Below are 24,382 nucleotides of genomic sequence, written 5' to 3' on the forward strand. Positions count from 1 at the left end.
ACATGTAGGACACCAAAAAGACACAAAAGGTCATCGCTAAAACAGCTGGCTGTTCAGAGTGCTTTTTTCAAGCACATTAATTGAAAGTTGAATGGAAGGAAAACGTGATAGAAAAAGGTTAAACGAAGCCCATTCAAGAATTTGGTGGAGAGGACTGCAGGTGGAGTCAGTGCATCAAGAGCCACCACGCAAAGACCATGGGCTACAACTGACACCTTCCTTGTGTCAAGCCACTCCTGAACCAGATACAATGTCAGAGGTGTCTTACCTGGGCAAAGTACAAAAAGGACTGAACTTTTGCTCAGTGGGCCAAAGTCATCTTTACAGATGAAGGAAAGGACATTTTGCATTTAATTTGGAAATCAAAGTCCCAGAGTCTGGAAGATGAGAGGAGAGGCACAGAATCCAGGTTGCTTGAGGTCCAGTGTAAAAGTTTGCACAGTCAGTGGTGGTTTGGGGAGTCATGTCATCTACTGGTAGTGGTCCACTGTGTTTAATCAAGTCCAAGGTAAGCACAGCCATCTACCAGGAAGTTTTGAAGCACTTCATGATTCCCTTTGCTGACCAGCTTTATGGAGTTCTCTTTTCATTTTCCAGCAGTATTTGGCACCTGCCCACATTGCCAAAAGCACTAAAAGTTGGTTAAATGACCATGGTGTTGGTGTGCCTGACTGGCCAACAAACTCACCAGACCTGAAAATCATAGATAATCTATGGAGTATTGTCAAAAGGAAAATGAGGAACAAGAGACTAAAAAATGCAAATGAGCTGAAGGACACCGTCAAAGAAACCTGGGCTTCCATACCACCTTAGCAGTGCCACAGACTGATCACCTCCATGCCACACCGAATTGAGGCAATAATTAAAGCAAAAGAGCCCCTACCAAGTATTGAGTACATACACAGCAAATTAATATACTTTCCAGAAGGCCAACAATCATCAAAATTAAAAAAAATAAACACTTGAAATATATCAGTCTGTTTGTTAGGAATCTATATAATATACGGTTTTGTAAAAAATTACTCAAATAAATAAACTTTTCAATGATATTCTAATTTATTGAGATGCACCTGTATGTAGTCAGAGTAGATATTTTCATGGTATAGCAGGAAGGTTTGGTATCAACATGCAGTTGTTTCTCAAAACAGGGTGAGCTTGGGTTATGTCCTTGTACAACTCTAAATACAGAGTAAATCCAGAATGAATACAGTTAATCAAAAACTGTTTTCTGAAATGTTTCTTTACTGATGTATTAAATTTGCATTTCCAGATGTTCTGTCTATTATTAGCTCAATTGCCTTAACCATTTTTCATAATATTCTCTAACAAAAAGTAATATCACCAAAATTGCTGCTACTGATGATACTCGGATTAATTTTTGTTTTTCATCAAAACTTGATATGTATAGTATGAATATAACTTAAGACTGAAATGACATTTAACTCTAACACCTACAGTTAAACTTTATTTAAACAGTGGCTGTAGCACTGTTTCACAAACCATATTTGTAATGCACTAAATTAGTCAATAGAATTTCTGCTGTAAATAAAGGGGTGCACAAGTTTGTATTTTTGTAATAATAGGTCCTGGTCACAAAGCAGGAATAGACCCTGGATAGGATCAGACCAAAGCAGCACACCATTCAGACATACGCACTGTTATAGTCATTAAATAATTTATATCCTCAGTTTAGAGTTTGCAAAATCACAGGCATGATTTTTGGTTAGTGTAAGGACATTCACTCAAGCTCAGTTTTTATTTAGAGATCAAAAAGTGTATTTAAAAGTATTTATACTACAAATATAGAAATAGCATTACTTTTGTTTTAATAAAAGAAGTACATAAGTGCAGTGAATGATGGTAAAATATACATTAACATATAAACAAAGCATATTCAACTAAAAAAAAAAAAAAACGAGACACCGGCATAAGACTGAAACTAGTTCTAACAGTAAAGTTGGTAACTGTAATTATATAAAAAAAAATTCTTGAATAACAAATTGTTTACTCAAAACTGAGTGTACATACAATGTCAACTTTGTGAGTGTCATTGCATTTTAATTGCAAATCATGCAAAATAATTTTAAATATTTTTCACTGTCCTCTCTGAATCAAGGTTGTTACTAAAAGTTTAAATAATTAAAAAAAAATGTAAATAAATCATTTATACCATATGACTTCTGCAGGGCTTTATCTGAGAACTGATTAATGGGTATGGGTATGCACACCTTCTGCACAGCTTCAAATTTGTTTGTCCATTCTTTTGGGCATTCACTTTTAATTACACAAAAAGACCAAACTTAACAGAAAATAAGAGACAAAGCCCTCCAGGGCTATTATCTTCTCCCCTGTAAGCCTTCACGATGGGGCTGTGTCATGTATAGCATCTGGTACTTCTGGGATAGTCATTTTGATCCATCTGGTTTAAACCAAACTAGTTCCCTCGGTAAAACAAGGCATTAATTAAGCTTAAGGAAAACAACAATTTTCATCCTTTTTGCGAGTCCTGCATGTGCTTATGGCAGGTGACGGTGATGATTTTAAGTGCAAGCAGAATTTATTGCAAAAGATGAACAAATTCAAATTAATAACCAAAACAGCAGAAATCAAAAGCCAGAAACTTTTGTGTTAAGAGTATACTCAAAGCGAGACTTTGCATTGATTTGATTGTAACTACGGATGTTTTTGTGTGTCCATGATTGAGTCCAGCTGTGTGTGATCAATAGTCAAGTAAACTTGAACATGATAGTAGCTGATTGTTATGGGAAATCGAATTCAGGTCAGGCATGTTATTATATGGTGAAATCTGATAGCACTTTGGTAAATATGGCAGTGGCATGATAGCCATTTATTTTCTTATTCTCCTATCTAAATGGCATTTGAAAATCTATATGTATGGGTAAAATATATAAAAAGGCCTTTTACTAAGCCATGCTCTGCAAGTTTATAATTCTATAAATTACTCCCTTTCAAGCGGTCTTTTCATGTTTAGTAGGCATACTTCCTCTTCGAAAAAGTAGGACATATTGTTTTCCCATGATGCTGGATCTTTGAATAAAACTGTGCTAAAGTATGCCATGCCTGGTATGACATTTGGATGCATGATAAATATTTTTATTTTAACTGTAAATACTTTGTAATTAAATATCACACTCATTATCATTCACTAAGGTAATATAATGCGGTCACTGATTTAGTGATGAAAAAAAGCACATTTGCAGACTGTCACTGGATTTAAAACCATGGTCCTAGATAAGCAGTCAATATCTAATTACTCCATATTGCCGATATAGGTTTCTTGAAAGATACAGCACTACTGATCTGTCCCCAGTATTTTTTTTACCCCAAAAAAAGGATAAAGGACTACTTATTTAATCTAACTATGCAAGATGTTATGCATGATTACATTTATTTAACTACATGGTTTTAGCCTTATGTGGGATGCTCCTGTTTTGCTTAAATAAAATATCTGTAGCTACTCTGATGAGGCACTTCTGCAATATTGTCATAGCAGGGCACCTGTGACCTTATAAAATATCAGTGGCACTGTTGTAAATGCTGAAATGCGCTTTGCTTTTTATTTGCTTTAGGCAAATTAATGATGAAGTAGATTAAAGCAAAACTAAAGCAAAAAGCATATACATACATACATATATACATATATACAGTACAGACCAAAAGTTTGGACACACCTGCTCATTCAAAGAGTTTTCTTTATTTTCATGACTATGAAAATTGTAGAGTCACACTGAAGGCATCAAAACTATGAATTAACACATGTGGAATTATATACATAATACATTTTTCTTATAATTTTTTTTTATTAATTGTTTATTTAGTTGCAATTTGTACAGAGTTCCTTTTTAATATATCTTGCAAAGTGATCTAACACCTCAGCCCCAGCTGCCATTCTGAGCTCAAGTAAGTAAGAAATTACTTTTACTTACATCCTATAAAAATGCACAATTAAATGCTTAAATAGTTAGAACATGGGCTTAGGGACTTCTTGAAATAGTACTGCACATCATTTAAGATTATTCAATCGGCACAAGAAGAGTAAAAGCTTAGTGAGGCTTAGGGATTTTTAACAGGCAGGGCACATGTAACACAATTAACATTTTCTCTCTCTCTCTCTCTCTCTCTCTCTCTCTCTCTCTCTCTCTCTCTGTCTCTCTCTCTCTCTCTTTCTCTCTCTCCCCACTTTCCTGATATTTATTTATTCTTTTGCTGGGTTTATCATACTGTTTGCATGTTGTAAAAAAGATTATATATTTTCATTTGCACCCTCTTGGGCCATCTAGAAATTATGTTTGCTGTTCAAAAGAACAAACCCTGTGTGTGTTTCAAAATAACACTTCATAAATACATTGCATTAAATTTTTAACCAAATATTATATAAAAACGTTTTACTTTTGAAAGAGGGTGATTGTACTGGTACTCTCTCTCTTTTTCTTTCTCTTTCACCACTACATGTGGAGGATAATTCTTTGCTCTCTTTAAATTGCCTTGGAATCAAACCAAGGATATTATTGCCATATTTTTGACAATTTAAATAGCCTTATTAATGGATTCCCTTGATGCTGTCTGAACATGTATGCAGCATGTAACTTTCCAGGGTGTACCCCATAACAGCGGGATTGAACTGATCTTAAATTAATGTAGAATTTTGAAGGAAAAACTAATTTAGGACATTTGGTCTTTTAAAAATTATGTTTATTTAGTTAAACAATGATAGTTGTTATTTATTGTTTATAATAAGCAATGTGGTTTAACTTTTTTTTCTGGATGATTAATTAATCATTTAGACAAGAACAAAAATTGACAAAGATGACAGCTTGCAAAATTCTCTTGAAGCAGATGGTCTTCCTCTGGTCAAGTTTTTTACACTGTTTAAAATAATAAGCTAAATTCTAATTCCAATCTTTATTATTATGTATATCATCTTTCCACAGCTGTTTAGAAAGAGATGTATCACACAGTTTAAACTATCAGGTGTATCATTGGTGCTGTGTATAGACAGAAAAACTTAATGAACAGTCTGTCTTAAGGAATAAAAAAGTGATAAGTAACATTTGAGTATTTGTATAAATGTTAGTTTCCAAATGAAGTATTTTCAGTGTGGTGCTTAATTACTGCTGCAAACTGCTTGTGAATAACAGAGCACTAAATTACTGTCCATGACAGTCACAAGGTTGACAGTTGATGCTGCACACACATAATGCTGGATTTTATTAATAAAACCTCTTTACAATGTAAAACAGTTTTTACATTGTACAATTCAAGGTTTTTTTGGAAATATTACTTGTCGCATTGCATCGCATTCAAACCACAATTAACACAATTCAACAAGTCTCCTCTCACTGCAGCCACAGCTGTGACACATACATTATCTCTAGCGGAAGCATCGATATTAAACTTTCTTTCGGCTTCTCCCGTTAAGGGTCGCCACAGCGGATCCTCCGCACGTTTGATTTGGCATGTTTTACGCTGGATGCCCTTCTTAACGCAACCCTCCCCAATTTTTCCTCCCCAATTTTTCCGGGCTTGGGACCGGCACTAAGAGTGGCTGGGGATGGTTCCCTGACCGGGGATCGAACCCGGGTCGCAGCGGTGAGAGCGCTGCATCTTAACCACTAGACCACCAGGGGACCTTAGCAGAAGCATCGATATTAACCTCATAAAATGATTTAGAGTTTTCTATGCATTTTTGTTCTTTTTCCCCATGCATTACAGTTTCCCATGGGATTTGAAATTAAGACAAATTGTGTGTTTTTGTGTAAATTTTACAGAAAATAATATGCAAAAGTAAAAGGCTTAACAACTGTTTTAAAATATTTTGGCAGACCTTTCCTCACGATGTTCAGCTTTTCTTGCTACATCAATATATTGGAGCTTGTGAAGTTTGCTACCTGCAGGTTGCAAGCTCTGAGAGCTTTGTGATTCTGATCAGAGAAGGCGTTGCTGGCGCTGACGGCCCACCAATGTTCAAACCCAACTTTTGTAGCAATTGTGTAAAAGCATGTTCTTTATGTCAAGTTAAATGTTGCTAAGACATAGCTACAATTTTCTACCATGCTGGGTACACAGCAATGCAACTCTAAAATAAACTAAATGCAACTAGAAATAGCTACATTTAGGATTACTTCGTTTTAAATTAATAATATTATAATATTTTACATTTTTCACATTTTGATTTTTGTACTGTGAATGCACTATAAACTACACTTTTTAATTATGCACTCCTGTTTAGTTCAAAACCTTAATGACACATAAGTGCTCAGAGTTTAACAAGACGTGATAGACAAAACCTTTGAAAACAGATACTGGGTTTGGAAATTAGTAACGTCACTTTTTAGGAGGTGAAGGATTCTGACTTGAAAAGATAAAAACTAGATATTGACAGCCTTTCATTATTTTATGATATGGAATTCAGGACCCCACTTCTTATTTTAAAGTGGTCTGAATATAGTGCAATATGGGGGACTTCTGTGCTTATATAAGTGATCACAGAAATACTTGGATAGGTGTGATTCCTCTTCGGGAACTCGAGCTGTATCAACAACAATTTTGGGAAAAAGTATGTGTGACCATGCACTGAACCACATGTGTAGCACATCCAATGACAAAACTCGTCATGACCCTGAATCTATAAAAGCAAATGACGTGGAGACGGTGCTAGCTTCTGTTTGTTCAGGAAGCGCTCTGTGTGTGTTTTCCTCCGGGCAGGAAAGTACTGGGAAAGAGGAAAATTGAAAAGAAAAAAAGGGAAAAAAAAATTTATTAATCTTTCATGGGGGGATACACACAGTCTATGTGTATCTTGTTTGGGGGCAGAGCAGGTTTGGTTGGGAGCATTCTTCAGCCCTTACTAGCTTTCCTCGCGGTTCTGGCCCCACTTCCGTTGAGGTGGAGTGTTGGTTGAGGTCAAGGGGTTTGCAGATGGACCTGCCAGAGAGAATGGAGATGGGCGTGTCCCTTTCTCCTTTCTCACCTGCCAGATCCAGCACCTTCTACCAGGGCTTGGAAGACCGATGTCACGGGGTGACAAATAAGCGGAACTGTTCCTCCCCATTCTTGTTTCCGGTGGGAGCGAGTTTAATGTAACACCAGAACAGTTCCGGGTTTTTTCCGTGTAAACAGGCTGACGGAGCTTGCTAATGAGGGAATGAGTGGCATCTGGGAAATGAGCAGAGATTGGGCCACGAGGGGTATGGATTTGTGAGGGGGATTATAAAAGGATCCGGTTGATGTGCAGCAGGAGAAGAAACTTTGGAGCGAAATCTTTGGGGTTGATGCAGTCTGGAGGAAATCTTTGGTTGTTGATCTGTTGATCCCGTCGAGCAGTACAGGAGAGGGCAGATCGTTAACGGACGGGAAAGACTGTATGCAGAGAAGGAAGAGCTGGAGAGCAGTGGTATGATTAAACTGCGTTATCTCATCGAACAGATAAGTGTTGTCTGCCAGTCCTATTAGGAAGTAAATGCCTGTAGTGCCCGCTACCCGCGATGATGTGGTGAAGCCGCCCCGGCGTTCAGTGAGTTCTGTTGTGAAGCCTTTCAATGTCAGTTGTGTTCCCATAGTCGACCACCTACACAGCTTGGATGTACAGTTTGTCAGTTGAGCGGAGAGAGTCGGCCGGGACCACGAGAAGAGACCCTATTCACTGTGAGTTGATGTGAGTTGCAGTGCCTAATGTGAAGTGAACACGTGTGATCATTTGAAGTGACTGAATTGTGCACTGGTGTGGAAACTTTAATTTTGTGTCTGCCCGTTCCCCAGTTGGCTACTTGTGGGCTCTGAAGGTCAAACTGAAATTAATTAACTGCTGTGTGTTGAGCATATGCTGTACAGGAATGCAGCTCTATTCTGTCTGAGTTGAAGAGGATTTATGAGAGATTTATGCATTGCTGCCCTGTGGAAAGAAGACCCAGTTGTTGACCGTTGAAACCTGTACTCACCACTGTGGTTCTGTGAACATAGAGAAATTGCCCTCTGCTATTGCATGCTGCCATCACTGCCCTGTGGTAAGAAAATCTAGTTGTTGATTGTCAAATCCTGTATTTACCACGGTTGTTCTGAGAACATAGAGAAACTGTCCTCTGCCATTGGATGCTGCCACTACTGTCCTGTGGAAAGAAGACCCAGCTGTGGACTGTTGAAACCTGTACTCACCACTGTGGTTCTGTGAACATAGAGAAACTGCCCTCTGCCATTGGATGCTGCCACTACTGCTCTGTGGTAAGAAGATCTAGTTGTTGATTGTCAAATCCTGTACTCACCAATCCTGTGCGGATCCTTACCTGTGTCTGCTCCATTACTCATCTTTGGCCGAAGAGGAGTTGCTGTGCGAATCCTTATCAGTGCTTGTTCCATTACTTACTTCCGGCCGAAGAGGAACTGTTGTCTGAACCCTTACCAGTGTCTGCTCCATCATTTGCTTCTGTCCGTTTGAAGAGGGATCGTTGTGCGAACTTCCCACGCAACCCGGTAGAAGAGAGAGGAGGATCAGTCGGTGGATTTTAGTTTGAGATTGGACTTATTTTAACTAAATAAAATACAAGTTTTTGATGTTAATTACCTTGTCTGGTCTGTTGGTGTCTCTGGGTAACTCCTCGAGGTGGTACGTTGTGAAGGGGAGGGAAGGCCACCCCGGCCTGTGACACCACTCTTTAGTATTTCCTTCCCCCTCGGAGAGGGCTATGCGCTCCACCTTTTCCTCCGAGGAGGGTGACGAGATGGACACCATTTTGGACAAACCCGTGGACATGCCTCCGCAGCCAGTCGACTATAAGGAGCTTTTGAGGTATTGACTCGTGCTGTTTCGAAACTGAACATCGCTTAGCCAGCTTAAGAGCAGAGGCCCTAAAATAAATTAGTTGAATGCTTCCTGCAACCTAGGTCACTGCCTCCATGCTGTGGCCTGCTGTTCTTTCAGGATCTGGATTGCCCCCGGTGCTGCAACATCCATTAAGGCCCTGGTACTGCCCACCAACCCCCTTCAGACCTCCTGGACTCTGGTGGGCAAAGCATACATGGTGGCGGGTCAAGTCAAGCCTATCAGGCTGACCTGCTCAAAGGGCTGAACGAGGGAGACAACATAAAAAACTAGATATCCTAGAGTTTCGTTGGGCCACAGACCTGTCTCTTAATGCCACTAAAGAGACCGCTAGGGCCATCGGCTGCTTGATGGCAGCCCTGGTGGCTGCCGAAAACACCCATGGCTGACTTTGTCAAAGAACCACTTATCTAGGCTTAGTGTGGGATTTGACCACAATGCGGGTTTAGTTGTCTCCCACTTGAGTCGAGTCGACCGTCATGGCCATCAAGAGAGTGAGAGGAGGCCAGTCACTCACTGTAAAGCAGTTCCAAAGACTGCTGGGTCTGATGGCAGCTGTGTCCAATGTGGTACCACTTGGCCTCCTATACTTGCGATCCCTGCAGTGGTGGCTCAGGACCAGAGGGTTTTCCAGGAGAGGCAATGCTCTGCATGATGAAGGTCACACGGCAAGCCTAACGGGCCTTAGACATGTGGAAGAAACCCGGATTCCTGTCACAGGGTCCCGTGTTTTTGGGCTCCTTGTCTTTGCTTAGCGCTAACAACAGATGCCTCCCTCACCAGTCATGCTTCATGCATTCTATCCTTCTCCCTTTTAAGCCCCAGACCAGGAGAAGCTTATTCAAAAAATTTTCTCAAAGCTTTGCTGATGCAGCTTCTCTTTCCATCGGGGAACCAAGCCACAAAAATTAACAATTAAACTACAATAGTTCAAATGTTTACTTACAGAAATACAGTACCAGTCAAAAGTCTGACCAAACCTTCTCCTCCAGTGGTTTTTCTTTCTTTTTATTACTTTCAACATTGTATATTAATACTGAAGACGTCTAAACCAGTGGTCCTTAACCTTTTTTGCGCCACGGACCGGATTAATGTCGTACAATATTTTCACGGACCAGTTTTATGCCAGACAATATTTTCACAACTAAATAAAATGACTGCCATAAAAACTGGTATTTTCTAAATATAACAATAAATGTGAATCCACTGTGTTGTTTTTGTTAATTTTGCTAGCTTCAATTTAGCAGTAATGTATTACCTGTTACAGCCTGGAGCAGCCCCTTTAAGAAGGTAGCGGATGTAGGTAAGACATGTGACCGAGGCAAACATCTTGACGTGCATCAAGAATGAGTCGTAGACAGATGTGGTAGAGAGAATCCGTTAATTTTACAAAATAATACATTGTTGAGAATCAGTTAAATAAAACGGAAATAAAGTTATGTATTCTTTCTGTGCATGTATTTCTCTCTGCTGCAAACAATTACTTTATCAGAATTACTGGCCTCAGAAACCACTGATTTACATAAACACTTCTCAGAGTTCAAGTACCAGACATATTTCAACATCCACTGGTCGGGGGAGACTGCATAAGTCAGGCCAGCATGGTCGAATTGTGACAAAGAAACCATTACTTTGGGAAAACAACAAACAGAATTGATTTGCTTGGACAAAGTGTTATGTCCCATTCCAAGGTTAGGCCGCACAGCGTCTTAAATAGGAGGTGGATGTGAGTGTATCTGGTATTATGAGAGATAAAGGATGGAGCACAAACAGTGGGGTATCTTTAAACAAGTTATATTAAGATATGTACAGAACAGCACTGGGATAAACTTTAGGGTGGACCAAGGCCAAAATAACAAACAAAAACCATTTTTTAACAAAACCTAAATTACCTACAAAAATACCCCCCCCACCCCCCAAAAAAAAAAGAAAACCACTTTCCTAAACTATCTCATCAAAAACAGGCAAGAAACCCACACCCAACACAAATGGCAGCCACAGACTTACTACCAGTGAGCACGACAACACACATATTTAGATATATTTACAACTGATTTAGTACAGAAAGTATTTACAGTCAGCTCTTCAAGACGCAAAAACAGTACAGGGCAAACTCGAAGTTGGAACGGGCGTAGTTCAATTAAAGTTTAATCACAAAACATGAAACAGAGTTAACACGAAACACTTTATACGGCCGCCTCCTGGTGAGGTCATCTACAGTAGGTGGGCACGGCTTTATTTATCTGGAGTGCAGGGAAGGCCTCTATTAGAGTTTGAAATGGCACCTGCACACATACAAACCCACATATTCAATACAATGCAATACAACCTGCTAAATACTGTGGATTGTAATACAAGAAGCACAAGGAAATGGACTTTAGATCAATGGAACACAGTCTGATGACAGTGGAAGTCTGAGGGAGTCCAAAATTAAGATTTTTGGTTAACCCCCATATCTTCGTTAAACGTACAAAAGGTGAATGTATGGATTGAGAATGTGTGGTTGCTGATTTCCGCTTCAGACATTTTCAAATCTTAGTTCTGGCTGTTCCTTCTTTTACATCAGGCAGCATTGCAAGACAGGGAGAACATTGTACCTTCAGTGCTAGTTCCATATTACACCGAGAGACATAAGGCTTGTTCATGATCTCTGCTTTTATCTGTCCACACACGGTCAAAATGCTTCAGCCAGAGACGCAAATTTTGTATGTATTATTGTGTATAGCTCCCTCTTTTCACAAGTCATATGTTCTACAAGCTATCAATGGGTTTACTTAATTTGAAGTTACTCAAAAATTCTATCAGTACAGACAGACAACACAAGACAGTGTGGGACAATACACATAAAACAAGATAGCGCCATTAAGTAAACCTACTGTATACTCTGAATCTACAGTGCTGTGCAAAGAGAACTATAAAGATTATAACCAAGAGTATATGTTAACAAACACAATGCAGTGCAAAAAACAGCAGTAGCAGCGGTCGAGAGTTGCAAAAACCAGCATGAAAACGGTATAATATGGTTAAGTATAAAAAAATGGTGGTAGGTTCCCTGGTGGTCTAGTGGTTAGGATGCGGTTCTCCCACCGCTGCGGGCCGGGTTCGATCCCCGGTCAGGGAACCAACCCCAGCCATTTTCAGTGCCGGTCCCAAGCCTGGATAAATTGAGGAGGGTTGCGTTAGGAAGGTCATCTAGCGTAAAAACGTTTGTCAAAACAAACATGCGGAGGATCCGCTGTGGTGACCCCTAATGGGAGAAGCCGAAAGAAAGTTTTTAATAAATAAATGGTGGTGGAATGGATTGGGATGAGTAATGAGTGTGTGTTAAGTTCAGGTTTTACCGTTTCAGTAACACACAGTTGAGTGTGTGTGTGTGTGTGTGTGTGTGTGTGTTCCAGTTTAGTTCTGTTCTGTTTAGTTCTGTAAAGCTGTTACACAGTCTGGATGTGATGGCCCGAATGCGTCGGAAATGCTTTTCTGATGGCAGGAGGGTGAAGAGTGTGAGGGGTGTGTGGGGTCATCCACAATATTGTTGGCTTTGCAGATGTGGTGTAAATATCCATGATGGAGGGGAGTGAGACTCAGATGAGCTTCTCAGCTGTCCTCACTGTACTCTGTAGGGACTTGCGATCCGAGATGGTGCAGTTCCCAAACCAGGCAGTGATGCAGCTGCTCAGGATGCTGTAAATGGTCCCTCAGTAGAAAATGGTCAGGATGGCGAAAGAGAGATGAGCTTTCCTCAGCCTTCTCAGGAAGTAGAGATGCTGCTGGGCTTTCTTGGAGATTGAGCTGGTTTTAAGTGACCAGGTGAGGTTATCCGCCAGAAGAACACCAAGGGATTTGGTGCTCTTGATGATCTCCACTGAGGTTCCATCGATGATCAGTGGAGAATGGCCACTCTGTGCATAACCATCTCTTTGGTTTTTTCAACGTTTAAAAACAGGTTGTTGGCTTCACACCAGGCTGTTAAATGGTGCACCTCCTCTCTGTATCCTGACTCATCATTCTTGCTGATGAGACCCACAATGGTCGTGTCATCTGCGAACTTGATGATGTGGTTCGAGCTGTGTATTGCTACACAGTTGTAAGTCAGCATAGTGAACAGCAGTGGGCTGAGCACACAGCCCTGAGGGGCCCCAGTGCTCAGTGCTGTGGTGCTGGAGATGCTGTTCCCGATTCAGTCTAACTGAGGTCTCACAGTCAGGAAGTCCAGGATCCAGTTGCAGAGGGAGGTGTTTAGGCCCAGTAGGCTCAGCTTATCGATCAGATGCTGAGGAATGATTGGGTTAAATGCTGAGCTGAAGTCAATGAACAGTATTTGTACATATGTGTCCTTGTTAAGGTGGGTAAGGGGCCAAATTGGATGGTTGTGAAGATGGCATCATCCATGGAACGGTTTGGACGATACGCAAACTGCATGGGGTCTAGTGAGGGTGGAAGCTGGGTTTGATGTGCCTCATAACGAGCCTCTCAAGCATGTCATCACAATGTTTTTGAGTGAAATGGGATGATAGATCAGTAGACTTCTTCAGCACAGGGACGATGATCGTCGTCTTGGGGCACGTAGGAACAACGTTGCTGCTCAGGGAGATGTTAGCTGTTCTGCATATTCCCTGAGCACTCTGCCAGGAATGTTGTCTGGTCCAGCGGAATTCTGTGGGTTAACTCTACATAGAGTTTTCCTCACTTCAGCTGTGGTTAGACAGAGCACAAGGACTTCCACGTCCTTGTCATCTTTAATCTTTGAGTGCCCAGTACACCTGTTTAGCTGTCTGTCACTTTGTGGAGAGTACGCACACAGTGGACAGAACAGAGGGGTGGTCTTCCTCGTCTTCACATTGTTCTGTACCTCGAACCGGGCGTATAAGTCGTTCAGCACATCTGGGAGGGAGGTGTCACGGTCACAAGCAGGTGATTTCTTGTAATTCGTGATCGCCTGGATGACCTGCCACATGCGCCAAGTGTCTCTGCTGTCCTGGAAGAGGTTGTGGATTTTTTTGCCGTGTGTGGGCTTGGACAGTGTGACAGTGTTCCCCTTGCTGTTCTTAAGGCCGTCTTATCCCCTTCTCTGAAGGCAGAGTCTCTTTGTTTTAGCAGCGCACGCACTTTTGCGTCACATAGGCGTCACGTCAACACCACACTTGCTGATGTAGCTAGTCACTGATGATGTGTACTCCTCGAAGTTGATGGAATTGCCATTGGTTGCAGCCTCCCTAAACATGTCCCAGTCAGTGCACTCAAAACAGTCCAGAAGAGCAGAGGTGGCTCCTGCTTACCAGGTTTTCACCTGTTTCAGAACCGAAGCATTTGACGAGCAGTCTGAATGCTGGAATTAGCATAACAAAGATGACGTCTGAGTAGCCGAGATGGGGCGGGGCACTGCACGATACATGCCGGGGATGTTTGTGTAAACAAGATCCAGCCTGTTCGCTTCTCTCATTGCAAAGTCCACATGCTCTTGTTCAAGAATAACAATATTCTTGTTAATTGCAGATGATGTTCTTTTAGCACCATCCCAAATAGATCTCCAAACCTTATTTAGTTTCTGAGTGTGAACATAAATGAAATGCTCTCTTCAGGTCAGCAAAGAAACATTGTGCCTGGTGGAAATGTTTTAATACCTCTGTATCTTATTTATGAGTGATGGGAAAAGAAACTAAGAGTTAAAAAAAATTAATAAAAATCCGGTTCAGCAGTGTTGCAGTCACTGCGCCAGACTGTGGTGGTGAAGTAGGATATCCGTTTTTAGACAAAGCTTTTTGTTTACAGTCAAATTATTTCCCTATCTCACTTATGTTTACAAGTTGTTGGTAATGGCAAAAACAACAAGTAGTTTGGTCACTTAAAGGGGATTATATATTTGAATTGGATTGAGAACATTTGGCACCCTCAGAGCGTGTTGGAATCTGCCAGGGATAGACTGGCCTTCTGAGCTTAGTGCCAACTGTGAACAGCAAGAAAGATAGAAAGAAAATAAATAACAAATGAATCCTTACAGAATCCTTTGTATTTGTTTTTTGTTTTGGATGAAAGCATCTGCTAAATTACATATACAGTAATCATATTGCAGTGTACTATACAGAATTGTTTTTTCAAAAGTACTTGTCTTATTTTACATCAAATTATAATAATGGCATTTGGCAAATTACCTTATTCAGTTTGAAAAGACTCACTTATATTGTATCATTGTATCTGATTGATCAAGTGCTACTGTGGAGGTGATTGCTGTGCAGCCCAATATGTTAGAATATCCCTCAATCATTTAGCTAAAAATGGCTGGCAAACGAAGACGAAAGGCTTAGTATTCTAGGATAAATGCTCACAGCAGAAGGTCTATAGATCACACTCTTGTGAGAAGACGAACTAGACAAATACCTCATAATTAAAAGCAGGAGAGGTGGTAGCTTAGTGGTTAAGGCTCTGGGTTACTTATGACAAGGTTAGCGGTTCAATTCCTGGTATCGCTCCTACCACTCTTGGGGCCCTTGGGCAAGGACCTTAATCGGCTGCGCTCCAGGGGTGCTGCAACATCGCTGACCCTGTGCTCTGACCCCAGCTTCCTATATCGCAAGGATATTTAAAAAAAATTATTCACTGTGCTGTAAAGTACATATGAAAAGCATAAAGCACCTCTATCTCTCTCTTGCTTTAAAACTGAAATCACAATGACCAGTGAATTGCTAGAAAATAGGTTTATATTTTTCTAAAAGATGTTTAATGCTTAAGGCTAAAGTACTATTCTGATACAAATAGATTTTTAGACATCAACTGTAAGTAATGTTTGTAGAGGATATCTGTAATTAATTAAACTTTATGGCATAAGCAATCGCTCTATAAATGGCAGGAATGGGAGTGTTTTAAAGATGTATGTATTGTTGTTCAAATAATAATTAAAAGCATATCAAGATCTCACTGACAGAGCACTGAAAGCTCAAGCTTTCCAAGCTTGCAAATCAAGTATTTTGGTCCAGACAGTTTATAGTGTCTTTTCCAGCACCTTCAAAATCCACTATGGTTTGGCAGAAACTCTAACATGCTGAATGTGCTAGAAAATCCTATCTAAGAGGGATCACTTACAACAAGCATAACATGTAGTAAGACAGGCTTTATCACTTTGGTAGGGCAAAAGAGCAAATCAAGTGGACATCCTGAAATGGCATTAAAATGGCAACAGAAGGTCAACCTAGAGAGACAGTTTAGGCTTAGGTGTAGGCCAGGAGAAACTTTTAGGCCGAATACTGTTAGAATCTATTAGAAGTGATCCTTTGGAAAATTATATGGAAATAAAAATGAAAAAAGGAAGAAGTCAAAGTATGTTGGTCTGGTTGGAACCGGATATGTGTGTATGTTAAGTGTAAAAAGAAATCCATAATGATGAATGAATGAAAAATACATGAATCATACCATTGCTACACCCTTAGTCACTGTGGAGGCCTGTATGGTTCTGTTGTTGACTTGTTTGCAACACTGAATGATGTGGAACTTCCATAGAACACATAAGCTACTTCAACACAAACCAGGGCCTAATCAACCCTGGCTTAATGCATGCATTGTTACTAATAATAAAGAATATAGGAGAATACTGTTCACGTGTCAGAGAACCACCAGCCATGCCTCACTCCAAAGCTCACAGTCTCACTCAGCCGCTCCCTGCTACTAATCAGCTACACCTGTTCCCCATTTACCTGTCCCCTTTATAAGGTCCCTATTTCCCTTCACTCATTGTCTGATCTTTCAGTTAAGACAATAGATCCCCTGGACTTCCTACCTCTCTGGTTCCCTGTGCTGCCATGCTTCTGGCTACGCTTCTAAGGAAGCATTCAGTTACGTTTACGATTAGCTCCAGTCATCTCTCTAATGTGTGTATGTTGAGACAATAAAAACTGATAGGGTAATGAACGTGAAGCTGGAAGTTTAAGGGGTGATGATAAATGTCATCAGTGCCTATGCTCCACAAGTGGGTTGTGATATGGAGGAGAAGGAAAAATTCTGGAGTGAGTTAGATGAAGTGGTGAAGTGTGTACCTAGTAATGAAAAATTGGTGATTGGGGCAGACTTTAATAGGCATGTAGGTGAAGGGAACAGAGGTGATGAGGAGGTGATGAGTAGGTATGGCCTTAAGAAGAGGAATGTTGAAGGGCAAATGGTGGTAGATTTTGCTAAAAGGATGGAAATTGCAGTGGTGAACACTTATTTTAAGAAGAACGAGGATCATAGGGTGACGTATAAGAGTGGAGGAAGATGCACACAGGTGGACTATGTTCTATGTAGGAGATGCAACCTGAAGGAGATTGGAGACCGTTAGGTGTTGGCATCGGATAGTGGTCTGTAGGATGAAAGAAGAAGGAGGTGAATGAGGCTTTGGAGGTGAAGAAGAAAAGGAGGAGAGTAAGGACAGAAAGAAGAAAAAAGAAGGACAGAAAGAAGAAAAAGAAAGAGACGTGGTGGTGGAATGAGGAAGTGTAGGACAGCATAAGGAGAAAGAGGTTGGCAAAACAGAACTGGGATCAACAGAGCAATGAGAAAAGTAGGCAGGAGTACAAGGAGATGTGGCAGCAGGTAGAGAGGGATGTGGTGAAAGCCCAAGAAAGTCATATGAGAAGCTCTATGTGAAGTTGGACACTAAGGAAGGAGAGAAGGATTTGGCCAGGCAGAGAGACCGAGCTGGGAAGGGTGTGCTGCAAGTTAGAGCAATAAAGGATGGAGATGGAAATGTGTTGATTAGTGAGGAAGAAGATGTGTTAAGTGTGTTAAGAAGATGGAGGGAATATTTTGAGCAGCTGATGAATGAGGAAAATGTGAGCAAAAGAAGGTTGGATGGTGTGGAGATGGTGAAGCAGGAAGTGGATAGGATTAGTAAGGAGAAAGTGAGAGCAGCAATTAAGAGGATGAAGAGTGGAAAGTCGGCTGGACCTGATGACATACCAATAGAAGCATGGTGATGTTTAGAAGAGATGGCAGTGTAGTTTTTAACCAGGTTGTTCAATTAGATTTTGGAAGGTGAGAGGATGCCTGAGGAATGGAGAAGGAGTGTGCTGGTACCGATCTCTAAGAATAAGGAAGATGTGCAGACCTGCAGTGGAATAAAGTTAATCAGTCATACTACAAAGCTATGGGAAAGAGAAGTGGAAGCCAGGCTGAGAGAAGAGGTGACCATGTGTGAGCAACAGTATGGTTTCATGCCGAGGAAGAGCACCACAGACGCATAATTCGCTTTGAGAATGTTGATGAAGTATAGAGAATGTCAGGGGTTGCATTGTGTGTTTGTGGATTTAGAAAAAAACTTATGACAGGGTGCCGAGAGAGGAGTTGTGGTATTGAATGAGGAAGTCAGGTGTGTCAGAGAAGTATCTGAGGGTGGTGCAGGACATGAATGGCAGCAGTGAAGTGTGCAGCAGGAATGACAAACTGGTTCAACATGGAGGTTAGACTGCATCAAGGATCAGCTCTGAGCCCTTTCCTTGTTGCAGTGGTGATGGACAGGTTGACTGACAAGGTCAGACAGGAGTCTCCGTGGACTATGATGTTTGTAGTTTATATTGTGATTTGTGGTGAGAGTAGGGAGCAGGTTAAGAAGAGCCTGGAGAGGTGGAGGTACATGCTGGAGAGAAGGGGAATGAAAGTCAGTATGAGTAAGACAGAGAACACATGTGTGAATGAGAGGTAGGGCAGTAGAGTGGTGTGGTTGCAGGGAGAAAAAGATGGAGGAGTTCAGGTACCTGGGGTCAAAAGTACAAAGTAATGGAGAGTGTGTTAGAGAAGTAAAGAAAAGAGTGCAGGCAGATTGAAGTGGGTGGAGAAGAGTGGCAGAAGTGATTCCTAATAGAAGGGTATCTGCAAGAGTGAAAGGGAAGGTTTATAGGACTGTGGTGAGACCTGCAATGGTATATGGTTTAGAGACAGTTGCATTGAGTAAAAGACAGGAGGTGGAGGTGGAGATGTTGAGGTTTTTGTTGGAGTGGCAAGGATGGACAGGATTAGAAATGAGTTTATTAGAGGGACAGCACATGTAGGACGTTTCGGAGACAAGGTGAGGGAGGCGCGATTTAGATGGTTTGGACATGTGCAGAGGAGGGACATGGGGTATATCAGTAGACGAATGCTGAGGATGGAGCCACCAGGAAGCAAGAAATAAAGAGGGCCAAGGAGGAGGTTTATGGATGTGGTGAGGAAAGGCATGCAGGTATTTGGTTTGAAAGAGGCAGATGTAGAGGACAGGGGGGTATGGAGACGGATGATCCTCTGTGGCAACCCCTAATGGGAGAAGCTGAAAGAAGAAGATTACTGTTATTGCACATACACTCAGAAATATCTACTATATCATTCACTTTTCAATATATAATTAATAACTACAGATAATTTTATTCTATGCACAATTTTTTCAGCCTTTATGTTTCCAATTAATGACAGAACACAAACATAGAATGATCTATGATGATCACATATTATACAAAAAGATATATCTGCTCTAGTTTCGAATGGGTACACCTACAAGTTGGCCCTACAAAGAAAAGCTATCTAATTAAATAGCTGACAAAAAATACATTGTTTTTACAAATTGTAGAATTTTTGTTGTACTCAGTGTGGCACACTGTTAGTAGGGTGTAATATAACTGTTTGCAATATATAGTAATGTTTTAAATTAAGGTTCTGCTTATTTATTACTATAAACTTATTAGCTTATTATTAACTGAGATTGCAATTTTTTTTAAGTATTGCTTCCTAACTTTTCAATGTATATGGTTTATAAGCACGTCAAAATGTTTAATATGCTAAATTATACCTCAACCCCAGACCAAGGAAAATCTCCATGATGACGACATTAGTCTGCAGCACAAAGGGGGGGCAGCACAGATCCATAGAATCATCAGGGAGCTTGGAAACTTGGTGCAATTTAGTACCATGCCTACCCACCAGACCAGAGAATATTCTGTACCAGTAGAACACTCATCAAGAAGACAAAGAATGAACCAATCCCAGTCCCATAGAGACCACTTATCCAGGAGCCATTTTCAAAAAGAGCACAGTGCAGCTGATCATGGTCCCAATTGCCCTATCCTAGCTACCTGCTGAGGTCTTGCCACAAACTCAAAGACACTGAAGAATTTATCAGATACTAACTTATGCTTGTTTTTCTTACTGGCTAAGGCTTTCTCATAAACAGTACTTGCTCTTTTCTTATATATTCTGCATGCATAATAAGCATTATGACAAACATGCTATGCATTATTCATTTTAAACATAAAATTAGTGTCACAGTAAGGAAAAAGCAACCAAGTAGTCATACACCAACCAGTTAAAAGTTTTTAAATTATACATAAGGTTACTTGTCAAACCTTCAGGAAAATCAGGAAAATAAAGTGTTTCTGTAAATTTGTTCTGTTCACAATGTGAAATCAATGAAATGAAAAATTCTGTATTTAATATTTCTAATAAATGTACAGTATGGAGTGACTGCTGACACTGATATTATATAGAAGGACTAAAACCTAATATCTATCAACAGCAGTAGCATGTGTCCACAGTTTTCTGTGGGGTAGTATGATAACGGCAATGTGTAACATTGTATCAATCATGTAACCAAGATTTAGAGGGTTTGGCAAAATCCATAACCCCTTAGCTTTTGTGAAAAAAATATCAACCCACACACATTGTCTGCACTAACACTTTGCCTTTTGTGTAAACATTGAACAATATCTGGGTGGACCTGGATTATATATATAAACTAATACCATTCTGCTAATACTGTCATTAACTGTCCCCTGCTTGTCCCTCAGAACATAAACCTCTGTCAGAGTTCCTATTTCTGACCACCAGGTGTAAAACTAACTCTATGTGGCAGGGAGCTTTACGGCAGGGAGCTTTACACCATAAAAACACTGGGTTCTTCTTTCACTAAACTTTCACATTTGATATCCAGCCTGCTGATTTACTTAGAAATAAAGTAAGCATTATTTATAATTTGTGGTTGATTGTTTATAGTAAAGCGTAATGGAGAGTGTGTTAGAGAAGTGAAGAAAAGAGTGCAGGCAGGGTGGAATAAGTGGAGAAGAGTGGCAAGAGTGATTTGTGATAGAAGGGTATCTGCAAGAGTGAAAAGGAAAGTTTATAGGACTGTTGTGAGACCTGCGACAATGTATGGTTTAGAGACAGTGGCTTTGACTAAGGACAGAAAGTGGAGCTGGAGGTAGCAGAGCTGAAGATGCTGAGATTTTCATTGGGAGTGATGAGGATGGACAGGATTAGAAATTAGTTTATTAGAGGGACAGCACATGTAGAATGTTTTTGAGACAAGGTGAGGGAATCACGAATTAAGATGGTTCGGACATGTTTAGAGGATGCATCTTCAAGCAGAATGTAGAGAGGTGCCATGTGTCTAACATCCAGTAGCTTTGTGATGTCATTATGGAGGAGTGGAAGAGGATCCCAGCAACAACCTGTGCAGCTTTAGTGAATTCCATTCCCAAGAGGATTAATTCAGTGGTGCTCACACAAAATATTGACACTTTGGACATAGTTTTGACATGTTATATATATAATTTTTATAACAATATTTATATTAGTAGATTTAGCCAATTTATATAAGTCAGTCTTAATATAAAGGAACTATTTCTCTCACTATTATTTATTTAAAGATAAAATATTCAGCATTTACAACTTGGCCTCTAAGTAATAATCATTTCAAAAATAATTATTATTCATTTCTAAAACGCAGCTAACATTGCAGGAATTAGTGTCTGCTTGCTTCTAAAACCATAAGAAACCAAATGTTTTACATGTGCTGTGAACTGTAGCAGCATTGCTAAACCTTTCAGTTATCTTCTATAGTAACTCCTCAGATGTCACTGTGGTGATTTGCATATCAGCAGTGGCATCTATCATTGTCAGTGCAGGTTATAAAAGCATTTTGTTTGTGTTTGTGCATCCGTTGTGCACAAAAGATAAAGCAGAGCTGTATCAGCATACAGTATTTTCAGCCATATCCATGGGGACCTTGCTTCTTCCATTTGTTTTGACAATAAAAAAAAATCGTGATTTAAATGCACACCTGTAACTCTCAGTAAACCAGCTTAGGTTCCATTCATACTGTTAAAATTGCATTCCCTCAAATTTGTCAGCACAGACTTTGAAAACAGAAAATTGAGTTATAATCATCTCTCAGTTTTTGCATGTCTTATACCAAAAATTCTTTAGAATTGCAGCTGAGGTAAGGCAAGATCTTGCTGCCTGTATAGTATTTGTGGATATTTTACAACCATTTGTGGAAATCATCCTTTAGGATCCCTTGTAGTGTGGCCTCTGGAGGAGGTCCAAAAGGATTAATGATTTCAGACACATAATAGTGGATCTTTGTTTGCTGGTTAAAATATAATTTACACAATAAGGGTACTTAGATACAAAGATTTTTTTTTCTCCATATGGAATGACATTCAGCGGTTTTGAAGAAACTAGCTAGATTCTGAAAACAGTCTATTAATGACAATATCCTGACAGTTTTTTTTTTGTATTTTCAATGGGTTAATTACTTTTAGTTCCCCAAACACACACACACACACACACACACACACACACACACACACACACACACACACACACACACACATTTGTTTTATGGATTGATAGAGAAAAGTTGTCTAAAGATGTCTATATCATTATGACTGTCATTTGATAATTTGATGTAATTGTGAATCACCTGAAAGAACCAAATAAATAATACATGAGACTAAGTGTGCAGTTAAATGACATTATCTTGCACCATTTATTCATTTATTCATTCATTTATTCAACTGTTTTATCTTGGGCCACAGTCTGGAGCCAGTATTGGCAACACTACCCTAACAGGTTTGGATGCCAGTATATCACATTGCACTATGCACCACATTCAGTAATATCAATTTAGTATAACAAATGCATGTCTTTGACAGAGTGTGAAAGCTAGAGAAACTGATGGAAACTGATACGAACACAGAAACAACATGCAAAAAAGAGTAACCTTAACTCACAATCAAGATAACACTAAACTGATCCAAAAAGAAATTGCAGCTCAAACCCTGGAATTGTAAACTGGCATTGGCTCCCACTAAGCCATCATAGCACTTGAGCTAAGTGCATTCTTGAATGTTTTCCTATTTATATGCAAAGGTCACCAGCAGTTGCACCACAGAATAAATTGTCAACACCCATTAACTGTCTTTTGTCCTTTAGCCTGTAAAAAGTTAGATTAATCCAATTTTTAAAACAACAAGCTACTGCTCACTGTCTTCCTGGTTAAATTGCTCGTTATGGCAAACACTAAAAAGATTGCCTTTAACAAAGACAAAGATGATAAGAAGGTCACATTGGTTAATTTAACATGGATATTTAACAATTCCCAACTGGCTTGACAACTGTATGGATAGACAAGTGTTCCTATTCACCAAACAATATTAAACAGAACAAAGTGTTCTCTAAGCTGCCCAGTGCCAGGGGAGTAGGATGAAAGGAAGCTGATGGGAAATCTTTCACTTCTAAGTATTTCAATAATGTAATCTAGCTCACTCCCAGTTTCTCATTCTCTCTCTTTCAGTAATGCTGTCTCGAGGGGGCCATGCCGCCTGTAAAGCAACCAGCCATAGAGAAAGTGTCTTCGAGAAGTCACTCGATAATGCAAATTTCCCGAAAGTATCATACCAGACATGAACATGAAGACATTTGCGCTACCAAATTAAATGAACTATAACTGACCTGTGTTCTCTGCCATGGATCCACGTATAGCCCCATCATGAATTTTACATTACCCTTTAATGGTCCAGCCTAGAGGATATTGACTGACTGAGGGTCTAATTTATCATTAGGGTTGATGTGAACATGCATCAACCTAGTGCAATGGTAATCTGTCATATCCTGAAGGTTTTGACATTCACACTCAGCTGCCAAACTGATCGGCTGATATATTCACTTAAGACAGATATAATGGTGATTAGGACAATCTAGAGGTTTGCTGTGCAAATGGCAAATGCCAGGAAGGAATTTATCTTTATTTATTTTTTGTGTGAAAGTGTAAATCATAATTTTTGCAGGACCTGCTATATTTGATGCAAGTACTTCCACAGAATTTTAGCAAATTTTGTCAAAACCATTAAAACTACAACTACTAAAACATTGCATTCTACAGTTTGATGGATGAAACACTGGCAAACAATGGAGAATAGGACTGCTAATAGCCTTTAGCTTTTAGCCTTTAGCAAAGGGCAGATGATGGCCTAGCTGTCTCCAAGAAAGAGGGAAGGTGCCCTTCTGACAATGAAAAAGCAGGGAAGAAAACATCAGTCAAACAGGGAGAGCATGTCATGGTTGTAGTTTGCACCATTTGGAATATAAAATAGCCTGTAAAATGTAATACACCAAATACACAGTTTTGTCTACTGTGTTGCTATGATTAAAGTATCTGAACATTGTCAATCATGGAGTATTTATGAATAGTAATCAAATTGAGTAAAATCTTATACCTACATTTTGGAACAGTGTACTATAGATGTCAACTGACTTTTAGTCTTACTCAAATAG

The sequence above is a fragment of the Silurus aristotelis genome, assembly GCF_946808225.1.
Source record: "Silurus aristotelis genome assembly, chromosome: 2".
Lineage (NCBI taxonomy): Eukaryota > Metazoa > Chordata > Actinopteri > Siluriformes > Siluridae > Silurus > Silurus aristotelis.